A 14,881-nucleotide genomic window follows, 5' to 3' on the forward strand; every position below is an offset into this window, starting at 1 on the left:
ACATACATGAGTCAGTACTTACATGCTATTACTAGAACAGAGAAACGTACATGAGTCAGTACATACATACTATTACTACACTCTACAAAGTATACTATACATTTACAAGAACAAGAAAGGAACATACATAGTATAACAAGAACAGAAAGGGACATACATACTATACCAAGAACAGAAAGGAACATACATAATATAACAAGGACAAGATAACTAAAGTGTAAGATACTATTTCATGGCATAACAATATTCTTGATGTGTCACTTTTTGTAACCATAGTCTCCTAGAGGGAGAGCGTGAGTTTGTGTATAGATCTATACAGGATTGACCATTCTACACCTTGCTGCTAGCTACATTGGGACCTGTAGGTCTACAGGTGACAAATGTCATACCATTTTCGACGTTTGAAGAACATCGTGTTTTATACTAGTCAATCAAGCATGGTTATAACTTAATCACAATTTTACCTTAATTAACAGTTTGTTTTTAAGGTAGTTAGTGCTTCAGTAGAGTATTTTATACAAACACTACTGTACATCATCATTTTTCCATTACATTCATACAAGTGATTTTCTCACATAAGAAATGCATACTATTTTTCGAATAAAGATAGTTTTACAAATATGGAAAATACACATCTATACTATTTCAAGTACAAACATATATTTTACACCATTTTCAAAGAGAACATAACGTACAAACAGTTGAGTCTTGGTAGAAGACTACTTTTCATTTTCGTAGAAAATATAGGATTTTCTAGGAAGTATACAAACATTTTCATCAAACAATTACAAAAATTTTCATGAAACAAATGCAAACTTTGACACTAAAATACTTATGAACTCACTAACTTAAATATTGATACTCTCTTTCAAAATAACTTGTATTCTCAGGTCACCAGTAGACAGGTACACCGAACCAGGTTTTGAGAAGATGAATCATGTTCAAGACTCATATTTTATTTTGTTATATATACATTTTTAGTGTCATACAACTATTCACAGAACAAACTTGTATTAAGTATATTATTAATGCAATGGATGTTGTTGCTTGCTTTACTATTATGTATTGTTATGATACTATACACGACGCCCTCCGCCCCCGAATGTTTTCGTCATCTCGGTTTAGGGGTGTGACATATAAGATGTATTCTCCCCCAAAATAATAAAACATTAAAAAGGAGCCGTAACACTTACTTTCGTAGCATGAACGAGGCTCGTGGTGTGAAACTTGTCGTGAAAGTCGTTGCATGACGTTTCTTGTTCGTAAAACGAACCACCAAGTATATTTATATTACCTAATAAATCAAAGGGATAGTTTTTGTATTAATTATTAAGTATAAGGTGGTTTCATTTACACAAATAATTTCTAGGGTTTGATTTTTGTTAAAATCGTCCTCAAGAGACTGACTTGTAACTTATTTTCAATACAAGTGCACATTCTTAGCCTAAGTTACAATTTCAGACTGATTTGGTTAAGACTTTCGAAGGGAGGGGCTGTTCTTAGTTATTGTAATGGCAGTTTGACTTGAATGATGAAGTATCTCACATGAGGGGCCAAAGTCGTAAAGTAAAGATACCCAGGGGTCAAGTTTAATTATTTGGAAACATAGTTTTAACAGTAACTCATTTCCTTTTCTTGATTCATTTTTGCATGTAGGAGGAAAGGAAAGAAGAAAATAAACAACGGGGAAGTGTAAGTAGCGGCCGGTGAAAGGTGTTGGTCGTTTATGGTGGAGCAAGGTCGCCAGAAGGAGATTGAGGTGGGCAATGGCAGTCGGTGACTCCAACTGTTCCTCGCGGTGTTGTGCTCTCTTCCGCATAGGCAGTCAAATACAAAATGAGGGGATGGAGGGAAGAGGCTGGACTCATGGAGATTCTTGGCAATTCAATGTTCGATCAACCAATGACCAGAGGTCCAGTGGGCCTCCTTGAACAAGAGAGAGCGAGAGAGAGAGAGAGAGAGAGAGAGAGAAAGAGAGAGGTTTATAGGGAAAATAATAAAAAAAATGTTGATTTTGACTTTACAACGGTCAAGGTTGACATCGGTTTGCATAGAAACATGAAATGGGTGACCTGCGTATGCATGCACCTAGTCTCTTCTTTACTCATTTAGTTTGTCTCATCCCAAGGTCACCTCGATTTGCGTGTTAATAAATCTAGGATTCGTAAAAATATAAAAAATATATGGTGAATGGCTCGGTTATGGTGATTCCAAAAACGCAAACGGATTTTAATCCAATGTACGGATTTCTGTGAAACGACATTCAAAGTTTTGCGTCAACGGGTTCCGATTCTTCTGTGTTCGCGAATCTAATATTGGTCTAGGCTAAAAATTTTGGAATAGTGAAATCAAATACTAGATTGAAACCTAAGTTCATAAATGTGCTCAGAATTGATTTACGATATGTGTACCCACCTTAAACTAAGCAGTGTTGTATCCAGTACTAGATACCTATTTAAAAACTTAAAACATGCATAACTTTCTGATGCGATCTCGGTTCTGTACTTTCTTTTTATCCACGGAATCTAGAGAACATGTTCTATCAAATTTATCATTCATGGCCCCCATGCAGGTCATTTGCAAAAATTTGATTCTTAGGGCATCAAATCTCATTGATTTTTGAACTGTTTTCTGTTTGATGATGATGGTCAACTTTTAGTGCGTTTTGAGGTATCCCAAAACCACTTAAAATCATCGAGGTTCTACAGTGTAGGTCCTACTACGGCGTGGTTTGCGGTGAACTGGCTATTTACAGTTTTAGACCAAAATTCTGGGATGTCACACTTCCATATCACCCCCACTAATAATCATATGAAAACGATTAGGGCAACCAACTTTTATGACACTTTCTCTAAGAATAAGAGTTAGTGTATTATTATAAAATTTTACATGGTAATAAAAATAACATGCATGCACCTATATATATATATATATATATATATATATATATATATATGTCACTAACCACCCTTATTTTCATATAAAAGAAAAGTCAACTCATTAAAAAAACGCAAAAGCATTACAAGACAACATCATGGTCAGTGGCTGAGCCAGGAACAAAGTAAATGGGTATCCCAATTTTTTTTAGGGTAACCTAATTTTTTTCCCGGGACTTGGGTTTCCCGGGTTCGGTTTCGGTTTTAAACCCAAATCTTAATCGAATCCTTAGCTAACCTCAAGTCTTCTTATATAAACATGAAGTTGAAGTATATTTTGATACTTGAATCGATGTGGGACTCAAAGTAGATATCAAATAAAGCATGAGCATAACAGGTTTATATAATAGAAAAAAATGGCTGATTTTACATGTGTTTAGCGATGTGAGATAGAATAGCTGGGAAAATAAAACAAAAATAAACAAAGAATATGTAAGAAGCAAGAATAGAACTCAAGACCTTTGCTTGAATAAGCCAACGCCTTAACCAACAGACTAATTGTTTGTTTGTGTTTATAAGTGGAAGGATGCATATATATACATTATACCGATTTTTTTTGAGGGATGCGTAAACAAAAATTACACTATCAAAAAAAATTTGAGGGGTATCCCGGGCTACCCCGGTATCCCCTTGGATCCGCCCCTGATCATGGTGTTTACTTACACATTTAAAAAGAAAAAAATCAAAAGAATCAATCCTCCTATGCCCTAACCCCCCCCCCATTCCCTATACACCCTAGGACACTTTTACCCTATAAATACCCCCTCATTTCACTCATTCACTTCATAACTCAAGGCTATCAAAGAAACCTCTATCATTTTTCTTTTCTTCTTCTTCTTGGCTGAGAATTACGCCACCACAATCATCACTCTCCAATTTCTTCATCTCAAGCTTAATCTCTTGTTCACACAACACTGACAACTCAGGATCATGGAAGGAAAGGTCAAGAACACCAAGATCCTAGCCAATGACCACCATCTTCAAGTTCGTTTAACCTTTGGATAATAACACAACAAGTGAGTTCATACCCCCTTATCTATTAGTTTTCACTCATTTTACACTTTCGGGGGATGTTACATGCCATGCTAAAAAACTACATTTTGGACAATGAATTGACACAAAGGTCCTAGATCTAATATATGTTGGATAAAACTTTTAACATTTGGGACAATGACTTTATACAAGATTATATCCTAGTTATGAGAGTATATATATATATATATATATATATATATATATATATATATATATATATATAATATTTTTCAAATGAAGTATACAAGGTTTACTCTCTTATATGCATGTTAGATAAGATTTATAAGTCTAGATCTAATGTATGTTGGATAAAACTTTTAACCTTTGGGTAGTACTACATCATACATGTTTATATCCTAGTTATGAAACTGTATACATATATTTGTATTTTCAAAGGAAGTACACAAGTTTCGTTCCTTCATATGCATAAGTTTCTAAGTCTAGACCTATTACATGATGGATAATACTACAACACAATGGATAACCGCAAACCGACTTTTTTACCAAGAGTCTAGATTTGAAAGATTAAAACTTTGTGTTTGCATATTAGATAAAACCATTACCCCTTGGACAATATCATTAATCATTGGCTAATATTATTACACACTAGGTAACCAACACATATTTGGAACAATACGCTAAACATGGAAAAACTTTGATTTCATTTATAACCTAGACTAACATACTTTCGATGCGTTATGTGAGACATTACTTCAACCGTTACGCTCAGTCTCGGCCTTATAATCATTAAATCTTAAATGAGCAGGAGAGTATTATATAGATCTATATGGGATTGTGTGACAACCGTCAACTTCCAGTCAAGTCAAAGTCAACTAAAGTCAACAAGTCAAACCAGTCTACTCATCTAACCCTTGTATGCTAGGGTTTTCATTGTGTTCCTTATTAAAGAACTCGCACTCTTAATGCAAAGTATCACTTAGAGTTTTCATGTGTTCGGAAACTCTAAACCCTCATCAGGGCAAGTGATGAAACTACTCCATAAAACATTATTCCTTACCCTCTCGGAGGCATATGACAGTCATAACAAGACTTAACGAGGTTTACGAACCTTGAATAACAGAGCCAAACACTCAAAAAGGTCTCAAAAGAAGTCTCTCTTAACCTCTTTCACCCAAATTTCTCTCCAAGAATGTGAAAGCTCTCCAAGAAGGTGAAATCTCTCCTAAATCCCTCTTTGTATGAGAAATCTCTCCAAGAATGTGGAATCTCTCCGAAATCTCTCTTTGTATGAGAAATCTCTCCAAGAATGTGGAATCTCTCTCTAATCTCTCTCAAAACCTCTTTTGAATTTATTTTGATCATTTGGGGCATCCCGACACTTGATTTGGTGAAAAACCACTCGAGACTGGGAGAATCCTTGGAAATTAGCCTCTTAGGGGCGAAGCATCTCTATAGGGGCCAAAACCCTCTTGGAACCGAGGCCACATAAACCGAGTCTGAGGCCCTTGAGTAGCCACAGCCATCCAGCTGCAGCCACCGAGCCGAAGCCCAGAGCCGCAGCCGTCAAGACAGCAGCCACGAAGCCGGAGCCACCGAACCCGGAACCAAGCCCCGCAACGAGCTTCCCCTCGGACCGCAGCCCTTTTTCCTTTGGATTCACTTCAGCAGCCTAACCCCCCACTTCAGATCTAATGCTGTTAAGCCCGGAATCACCCTCCTGACTTCGGATTTTCCATTTTTCACTCGGTTTTCGACCACGACTCCGTTTTAAGCCCGTTTTTAATTATTTTAACGCAGGATTTTCTCCAAAAATCATATTTTAACATATAAGACCATAAATATTCACAATTTAAACATATTTCTATGGAAATATTTATTTAAGGACAAGATCTATTAAGTGAGATCTTGAAGTGGAGTGTGGATCTTGCCATAATATTTGACACAAACAACCACCCCATGCCCATTCCTTTGACCAGCTATTGTACTCCCCACCACTCCTAATCACCTCATGGTACTACCTCACTCATTTCCCAGCAAACCCACGTCCAAATGAGCTGGGAAATCCTCTCTCTCACTCTTCACTTCACTCATTTTCCACATTTCCACCAAGTATCGAACACCACTTTTCTCTCAAATCCTCTCACCCAAATTCTAGATTTAAGGGTTGATCATCAAGTTTTCTCTCATTTTTTGTAAGTTCCACCACCCTTATTACAATTATTACACTCCCTTTTTACTCAAATCATTGATTCCTTACACAAACTCCATCATTATTGTGTTAGATTCTCGAATCTTCAAGTAATCATTCAAGTGTTCTTGAGTTGAAAACTTCTCTCCTTCAACACCCACCCACTGAAATCATATAAGGTGAGTTCATACCCCTATATTTTCATGTTTTCTTAAGTTTTAAAGGGGGGGGGGATACAAGTCAAAACACCAAGAACACCACTAAGTTCTTCTAACAGCTTTCATCAGAAAAGTTGGGATCCATTTACAGACTGTTTTGATCAACTTAAACATTTTAGTTTTAAAAACAGTTTTCGGTGCAAGTAGTTCTAGTTCTTAGCTTTAAAATGACTACTTGCATATCTCCACACAATTTTCTATGATTTATGGTGATTTTTACAAAACTGCCTATCATTTCAGAAACAAATTCGGACTAGTCTGTGAATATTAACATTTTAAGAGTAGTTAAAGACTTCTACAAATAATAATAAAAATTATGAATAAACTAGACACATTTTGTGAACTCTCGGAATTTACGGAATCAGCTTTTGACTTCGTATGATTTTTCTATATTTTTTCTAAAACAATATAGAAATGTCAAAAATCTAGATAACAGCTTATAACTTTCAACACACTTTGTAACATGTTGAGCAAAGTGTTAATCTTTAATGACTTCATATTTTACATGTGTTTCTTGTTGTGGGATAATTGTATAACATAAAATACTCACTGAATTTTAAGAATCTTCCATCATTACCAATAGTACAAAACAAGGCACGATAAACATAGTTATATTTTGCTATACATTCGACGTACATAGAAAATGGTTCTTATACACCACAAACAAACATACTAAACTATAATAGGTATAGTTAGGTTGCATATACATTACAAAAATTATGATAGACTATAATAGGTATAGTTTATGTTCATTTACATTACGAATTCATTACAAAAGGTTTTCATACGAAAGGGGGTACAAATACAAAGTACCGGTTTCATACCAAAAATGGGTAAAAATACAAAGTACCGGTTTCATACCAAAAAGGGGTATAAATACAAAGTACCAGGTTTTTCATACAAAAAAGGGGTACAAATACAAAGTACCAGGTTTTCATATGAAAGGGGGTACAAATACAAAGTACCGGTTTCATACCAAAAAGGGGTACAAATACAAAGTACCGGTTTCATACCAAAAAGGGGAACAAATACAAAGTACCAGGTTTTTCATACAAAAAGGGGTACAAATACAAAGTACCAGGTTTTCATACGAAAGGGGGTACAAATACAAAGTACATGTTTCATACCAAAAAGGGGTATAAATACAAAGTACCAGGCTCACACAAAATGGTTTTTATGATATTAAAACTATATTTCATCTAGAATTGTTAGACTTCAGCTATAATTGCTAAGTGTATATGCTAGAGTTATATAAGAATCTAGTCACAATCGACTTAGAATTGGTGGGCCCGCCTTATCTCCTGTTCCTTGTTTGGTTGTGGACCTGGGGCAGACCCATTATATTCAACGGTTTATTTAACTTAATTTTTATATAATTTATATATGCTGGGTGATTATAGAAGGAATCTATGGGTCTTTATAGGATTCATTATCGCATAACATAGAAACATTCATTTCATACATAATAAGGAAAATATTGGATTTTCTGGAAACATACTTTGTTGCTTTTACAAGGAAAACGGTTTCATTCTAAAACAAAACTCTTATGAACTCACCAACTTAATTGTTGACACTTTTTAAAAACTACTTGTATTCTTAGGAAATCAGTGAAACAGGAAAACCAACAACATTTTGAGGATGGGACGATAAATCGTCAAACAGTTCATTTTATCATCATAATGTAATTGATTTTGAAACATGTAAACTTGCTATGATGTAACTTTCTCAATTATAATTATGATGGTTGTATTTACTTTGAGCACTATTATACTCGTTGTTGTGATACTATACATGAAGTCCTCCACCCCCGAACATTTCCGCCATCCTTGGTTTAGGGGTGTGACAGATTGATAACCCCCACCTATGGTTGCTAGCTACTACCACGACCGACGGGTCTAGGGTGAAAATGGTATTAACATTTTCATGATTCCCGAAGAAGCATTGTGGCGGGCAGCATTACAGTCGATAACTCGATCATAAGGGCTAACAATAACATCGAATAGTGAAATTCTAGTGTAAGACACACCTATAAGTATGGTTATTTATTAGTACACTACATTTATAAGTATGGTTATTTACTTACACACAACATTTATAAGTATGGTTATTTAATTATAGACTACATTTATAAGTATGGTTATCTACTTATACACTTGATTTTTGGATAATAAAACCACATGACAAGCCACGGTTTTTATAAGTTTAAAAGTTACTGGAACTTCTGTTATATAAATACTTTTGGTAACGAACTACACACATACATTTATATTTTGCGGTGGAGGCGTCCAAATACAAAACTTTTTACAAGGCAGAGATACAATTTTCACACAAGGAAAAACATTGGATTTTTCTACAAATAAACTCTTATGAACTCACAAACTTTATGTTGACTTTTAAAACAACATGTAATCTCAGGAAACAATTAAGCTCGGATCAATGGAGCTACTTTTGAAGTCAAGGAATCAAATATCATCACTTAAATTTTGCAGGAAACTACTTCATTCGATAACATGCAAAACTTGTAACTGTTTTGATAATACTTAACATTCAGATCATGTAACTTGCCAAATCATATGATATGATGGTTGATTATGTACTTGTGTTTCAATGACTTCAATTATTGTGATACTGTGTTCTTGTTCCACCCTCGGACGTTTCCACCGTCTAGTTTGGGGGTGTGACAGATTTATATCAGAGCAATTGTCTATAGTGAACTAAGTCTATTCTAGCATATAAGAAATACAAATATAGATATGTGGACTCATACCTCTGACTAAAAATTCTAACTTACAATTATACTTTATAATATAATAAAAATATTATATAAAATTATACATATACAACCAAAGGCAGTTTCACAATAAAAAAACGAGAACATCGAAGTTTAGGCTGGACACTATGAATAGACTTAGTATAACATGTTATCGAATCATGGGCAGACGTAGCCTGATCAACTACACCTGAATAGGGTTTGACTAACATGTAACTAAGTGTGGGCATAGTGGACATGTAACACCCATAAAATTTAAGCCAAATTAAAACATTTTAATTCATTCAAAAACCATTAAGTTCATATATCTTGTTTTCAAAATAGTTTAAACATCAGAGTATCCCCCAGAACCATATCACATAAATCATAAAACATGAGGAGCGGTACGATCACGCCTTCGCCTAGCCACGATCTTCTGAAGTACTTGAAACAAAACACTAAACTGTAAGCCCGAAAGCTTAGTGAGTTACTCCCAAAATACCAACCACACATCAACATACTCATAACATATCACAGATAGAATAGCCATGCATATCGGGTCTACTGTGTGACTAGTCCGCCTGCACCGGGCCTTCAGTCCACCGACTCCACCTGTTACACCCCAAAACCGAGAACGGCGAAAACGTTCTGGGGCGCAGGACATCATGTAATGTATCACAACAATATAAAGTAGTAAACAACCAACAACATCATCCATTGCATTAATAGTATAATTTTAAGTACATGTGTATTCTTTCATATCATAAAACAACATAATGAATGTTCAAAATAAAAGACGAGTCTTGACTGCTCCGTCTTCACAAAACCTGGTCGTCGTACCTGTCTATTTGTGACCTGAGAATACAAGTTATTTTGAAAGCGAGTATCAGCAATGAAGCTGGTGAATTCATAAGTATTTACGTGTCTTTGTCTTGTAAAAATTGTAAAGGAAAGACTTGTAAATGTTTGAAGAAAAGTTTGTATAAGTATGAAAATGTTTGTAAGTAATTGTAAACATTTGAAAACCCTAGAAAATCCCTATGATTCTTACTAGTATAAGAAGTAGTCTTCTACCAAGACCTAACTGTTTTGAAAGTAGTCTTCTACCAAGACCCGACTGTTTTGAAAGTAGCCTTCTAACAAGACTCGACTGTTTTGAAAGTAGCCTTCTACCAAGACCCGACTATACGACTATTATTATTCAAATCTAATCTACCTCATCGATCATGTGAATATGACACATAGTAAAGGTATTAATAATATATTAACTGGAGTTTTATCCTTTTGTAATTGTCGTATATACAGTGTAAGCACTGTAGTATTTGTAATAAGTGACTACTTTTGTACTAATTTTCCTTAATTGAGGGTTAAGGCATAATGTGATGGCTAGATCCCATACTAAACGCTCCCTGTCAAGAGATTTTGGGAACCAAACGCGACCCCTGCATGATTGCAAGCCGTGAACATCCACATTATTATGATCATGTATACCCAATATAACTATCACAATGCATTAGTGATTCATTGGTATAGTTAGATCTTGTAATTGTTCCATGCTAAAGGACCTTGTTATGTCTGTTCTGTTATCATGTATTGTAATCGTATTTATGTAAGCGTATTCATGTAAGCATATTCATGTAAGCGTATCTATGTAAACGTATTCATTAAAGCGTATTCATGTAAGTGTATCTATGTAAATGTAATCATGTAAGCGTATTCACGTAAGCGTATCTATGTAAACATATTCATGTAACATGTAATGTATTAGTATAGACTCATGAATGAACCGAATCTTGTGTGATTCCTTGTACTTGGAATGCTAAGTAGTATCTCCTAACTATACCTATTATAGTTACTAGTAATGTACGTGTATAACCGAAAGTATGCCCTTGCTACCCAAATGTACTGAATTGACTGAGGGAAATTTTATGTCTATATATGTATACATGATATATAACTAATATTTAGACGACATTCGGACAAGCAACCGATGCCCTAAGGCTACATCCCAACGAGGAAAATGAAATAAAGCGAGCTAACCGTCCTAAGTCCTTTAAACATTATTTATATAACTATACATATCTAGGCATGCATTTGACAATATAAAAGTGTAAAAGAAGTTTTGTAAAACCTTTTAAAAGATTAATACTAAGAAATGATGACATGATGTCAGTTTATAAGAGGATTTGAAAGTATTTTGTTTGGTAAGACAGTTTAAGTATAAGGAAAAACCTTTGTTTGAAACACATTTGTAACAGAGTTTGAAAGGAAACATATAGTATGTAAAGCAGTTTGATACAGAGTTTTAACATGTAAAAACGTTTATGAAAGTCATTTGAAGAAATCTGTTTGGTAAAACAGTTAACGTATAGTAAATCCATTTGCATGCTAGTTATTAATCACATGTGATTGACATAATAACTAGCATGATTCGACTTGTATCCCCCCATAAAGAATTTATAAACGTTTACAAAACATTTAAAAGGTTAATTAAGGGGTATGAACTCACCTGCAGTGAGTGGATCGGATGGAAGTGTCGGACAAGTGCTTGTTGTCAAGTGAAGACTTAGACACACACAATGATCCTAATAACATATGAAGACATATGTATATATATATATATATATATATATATATATATATATATATATATAATTAGTGATTATAACACTAATTAGAAATGTATAAACATCCTAATGTGAGGAAAACACTTTGGTCAAAGTGTTAGGAGGCCATTGGGTTGCAACAAAGGAGTGCAAGGCCTTATAAGGGAGTTTAGGGTCCATAGACCATGCTTGTTGGAGTTTAAGGCCCAGGGGAGTTTACTCCTGGCCGTAAACTCTCAATTGGGTCTCCAAATGAGGCTCAAAGCTTTAATGACTTAATTGGTTAAGTGTTCAAAGGCTTAAACAAGAGGTCGGGTGGGTTTAAGGTCCAAGAATGGCCTTGTATGGAGTTTACGGCCTGGGGACCACTTCCCCATGAGTTTACGGTCATAAACTCATGGTATGAAGTACCATTTTGAGTATTGATGTCCCTAGTGTAATGGTGTAAGGTTCTATGCTAAGTTCCAAGGCTTACTAAGGTGTTAGGGTGTCATTTGCACCCTTAAAAGGGGTTTACGGCCCAAGAACATGTATTGGCCATAAAATCCTTGAATCATGTGATTCTTTATGTTTTCTAAGCCCTAAACATGCTAAACCTAGTGTACAATGAGTTGGAACAAGAGTACTTACAGTCTAGGAGCTTGAATGGTCGGTTTTGGCCAAGAACGCTAGTGTGTGCTCTTGGTGTTCTTGGTGAAACTAAGAACACTTGAAGATCCACTCAACTGGAATGATTTCATGGATGGAATGGTGTAAGATCACTAGATTAAGTAAGATATCAACTAGTTAGGACAAGAAACTTACGAGTTTTGAAGATCTGGGACGAAGATCCCAATGATACTTGAGAGAAAACTAAAGTTCTTGGGTTTGGAAAGTGAGAAATGGCTAGAAATGATCAAGACTCACTTATATAGGTGGGAGTTCATGGCCCTATTGAGTTTGTTGCCGTAAACTCAATGTTTACGGCCGTAAACTCCATCTTATGGAGTTTAAGGCATGACTTTTGTGCTGGACCTTTAGCAGTTACTTTCTAACACTTATTCCTTAAGTGTATAAGGCTCGGAATGCACGAACAGACTCTAAATTTTGCTAAATGATAGCAGAAAAGAGTTTGACTTTTAATGAAGTGTTAAACCGAACTGGATGGAAAATTTCGGGTTGTCACATCATCCCCCCTTAGAGGGAATATCGTCTCAAAATTAGAATTTAGGTAAATGAGTAAGCATGAATAATCGAGCAAGGAGATGGGGATACTTCCTAATCGATTAGTTCTCACAAGTGAATTCAGGTCCTCGGTTGGCATTCCAGTGAACCTTCACTAATGGGGTGTGACGTTGCTTCGTCCGCTTGACCTCTCGGTTGATGGTCACTCTCGTTGATCTCGATATCGTCGAGTGGGATTACAAGTGTCCTAACGAAAAGGTACTCTTTCAAGTTCGAATCGTGGAGGGTAAAATGTATGTTACTGAGTTCGCGATGTAGGTTGGGTTTGTGAATTACAGGACCGATTCGGGGAAGAATATCGGAGGTCCTAACTCTCTTGGATTTAGCTTCTCACGCTTTCCGAAGCGTATAAAGCCTTTCCAGTGTTAGACTTCCAAAAGGATTTGGTCTCTCCCTTGGAATTCCAAAGGTTTCTTTTTCTGGCTTTTCTTCCCAGTCAAGGGCCACTCCCTTCTGGGTCAAAGTCATAAGAGGTTTCGTAATCCGTGAGGAGTTCTAAATGAACTATGAAAGTAGGTCAGCGAGACCTAGAGTTTGGCGAATTCCTGTCGGCGTCTTCGGTGCTAACAAATTGTCAATGGTTTTGATTAGTGGAGGGGTCCTCAAGAATTCCTAGATTACTGGTAATGTGTCTTAAGAATTCGACTCTTCTAATCTAAGACTCATATTTAGAGAACCATACGCAATGCTTCCCTGATCGTAATGTTTCCATGGTTTGTTGTAGATGCTCTTTAAGATTTCCTTCTTACTACGAGAGTAGATAAGTAAGTCATTTACAAGGACAATGACGAACTTATCCAAGTAAGAATTGTGTACCCTATTCATTAAGTTCATGAATACTACGGGCGTATTGGTCCTATCCGAGGGGCATCACTACGGACTCGTAATGTCCGTATCGAGTTTGGAAGATTGTCCTTGGGACATCCTTCCCAAACACTCATAACTGGTGATATTCGGATCTTGGGTACATTTCTGAAATTCACTTCGTTCCTTGCGGTTGGTCAACCAATTCATCTGTGCGAGGCAGAAGGTAATGATTTCTAATGGAAGTCCTATCGAGGTGTGCACCATGAGGACTTCCAAAGGTGTTACCCATCCTAGTACTTCTCTCGCCCAAGTATGCTTAACTGCGGAGTTCTGATGGGATCCGATGCATTAGTGCTGGTATGATCACACCCGCTGAAGTCTATCTTCTTGAAGAATAAGACCGGAGCTCTCCAAGGTGAGGAGTTGGGTCTTCTCATACTATTGTTGAGTAGTCATTAATCTGTCTGAACGGTTCTTGTATCTCTATGTGTCTTAGACTGTAGGTTGATTTGGTTACCGGAGTCGTATTGGGTTCTTAGTTTTTCGCATGGCGATGCGATTACTCATTGTCTTGGGCAGTATCCGTCCTGAAGTTCATATTAGAAGTCCTACATGGTTCATCAATAGCAGTCTCGTGTATACGAGTCGTATATAATTAAGATTGAAAAGGTAGTCGAATTCACATCCCAACGAGGAAAAGAATTTAAAGTGGAATCATCAATTCTAAACATGTAGAACCTTGATTATATACCGCCCCTCTGTATACATTCTTCAGCGATAGATCAACCGTATGGATCTTTGGATTGAACTTGACGTACTGTACGAGTGGTACTTCGGGGAGGTTTGCTGAGGTTTCATCGAAAAGGATAAGAAATATGAGGTACTTTATGCATGAGTACTTCGGGGTTCCGAAATGATGGCTTTGCTAGAAAGGTGATTTCGGAGAAAGAGATGTGCGCACAAAACTGGTATTTTGCGAATCAAATTGACTCAAGTTGTATGATAATATCGGACATACTTGAAAGTAAAGACACTATATTTGAACATAAAGGCGTTACAGACCAAACACAACAGTGCAACTTTTAACGGAGTTACAGTACTTCAGAGTAACTACAGGAATGTTGCTGCGAATAAGGTATACCACAAAAGGCAAGTAT

At 36.1% G+C, this 14,881-nt stretch overlaps 1 pseudogene; it reads right to left on the reverse strand.

The window, feature by feature from the left end:
• Positions 1-13,976: 13,976 nt before the first annotated feature.
• Positions 13,977-14,095, reverse strand: LOC145090946 (5S ribosomal RNA; annotated as a pseudogene).
• Positions 14,096-14,881: the final 786 nt, after the last annotated feature.

This window comes from Lactuca serriola, chromosome 2, assembly GCF_051521515.1.
Source record: "Lactuca serriola cultivar US96UC23 chromosome 2, Lser_US96UC23_V15, whole genome shotgun sequence".
Classification (NCBI taxonomy): Eukaryota; Viridiplantae; Streptophyta; class Magnoliopsida; order Asterales; family Asteraceae; genus Lactuca; species Lactuca serriola.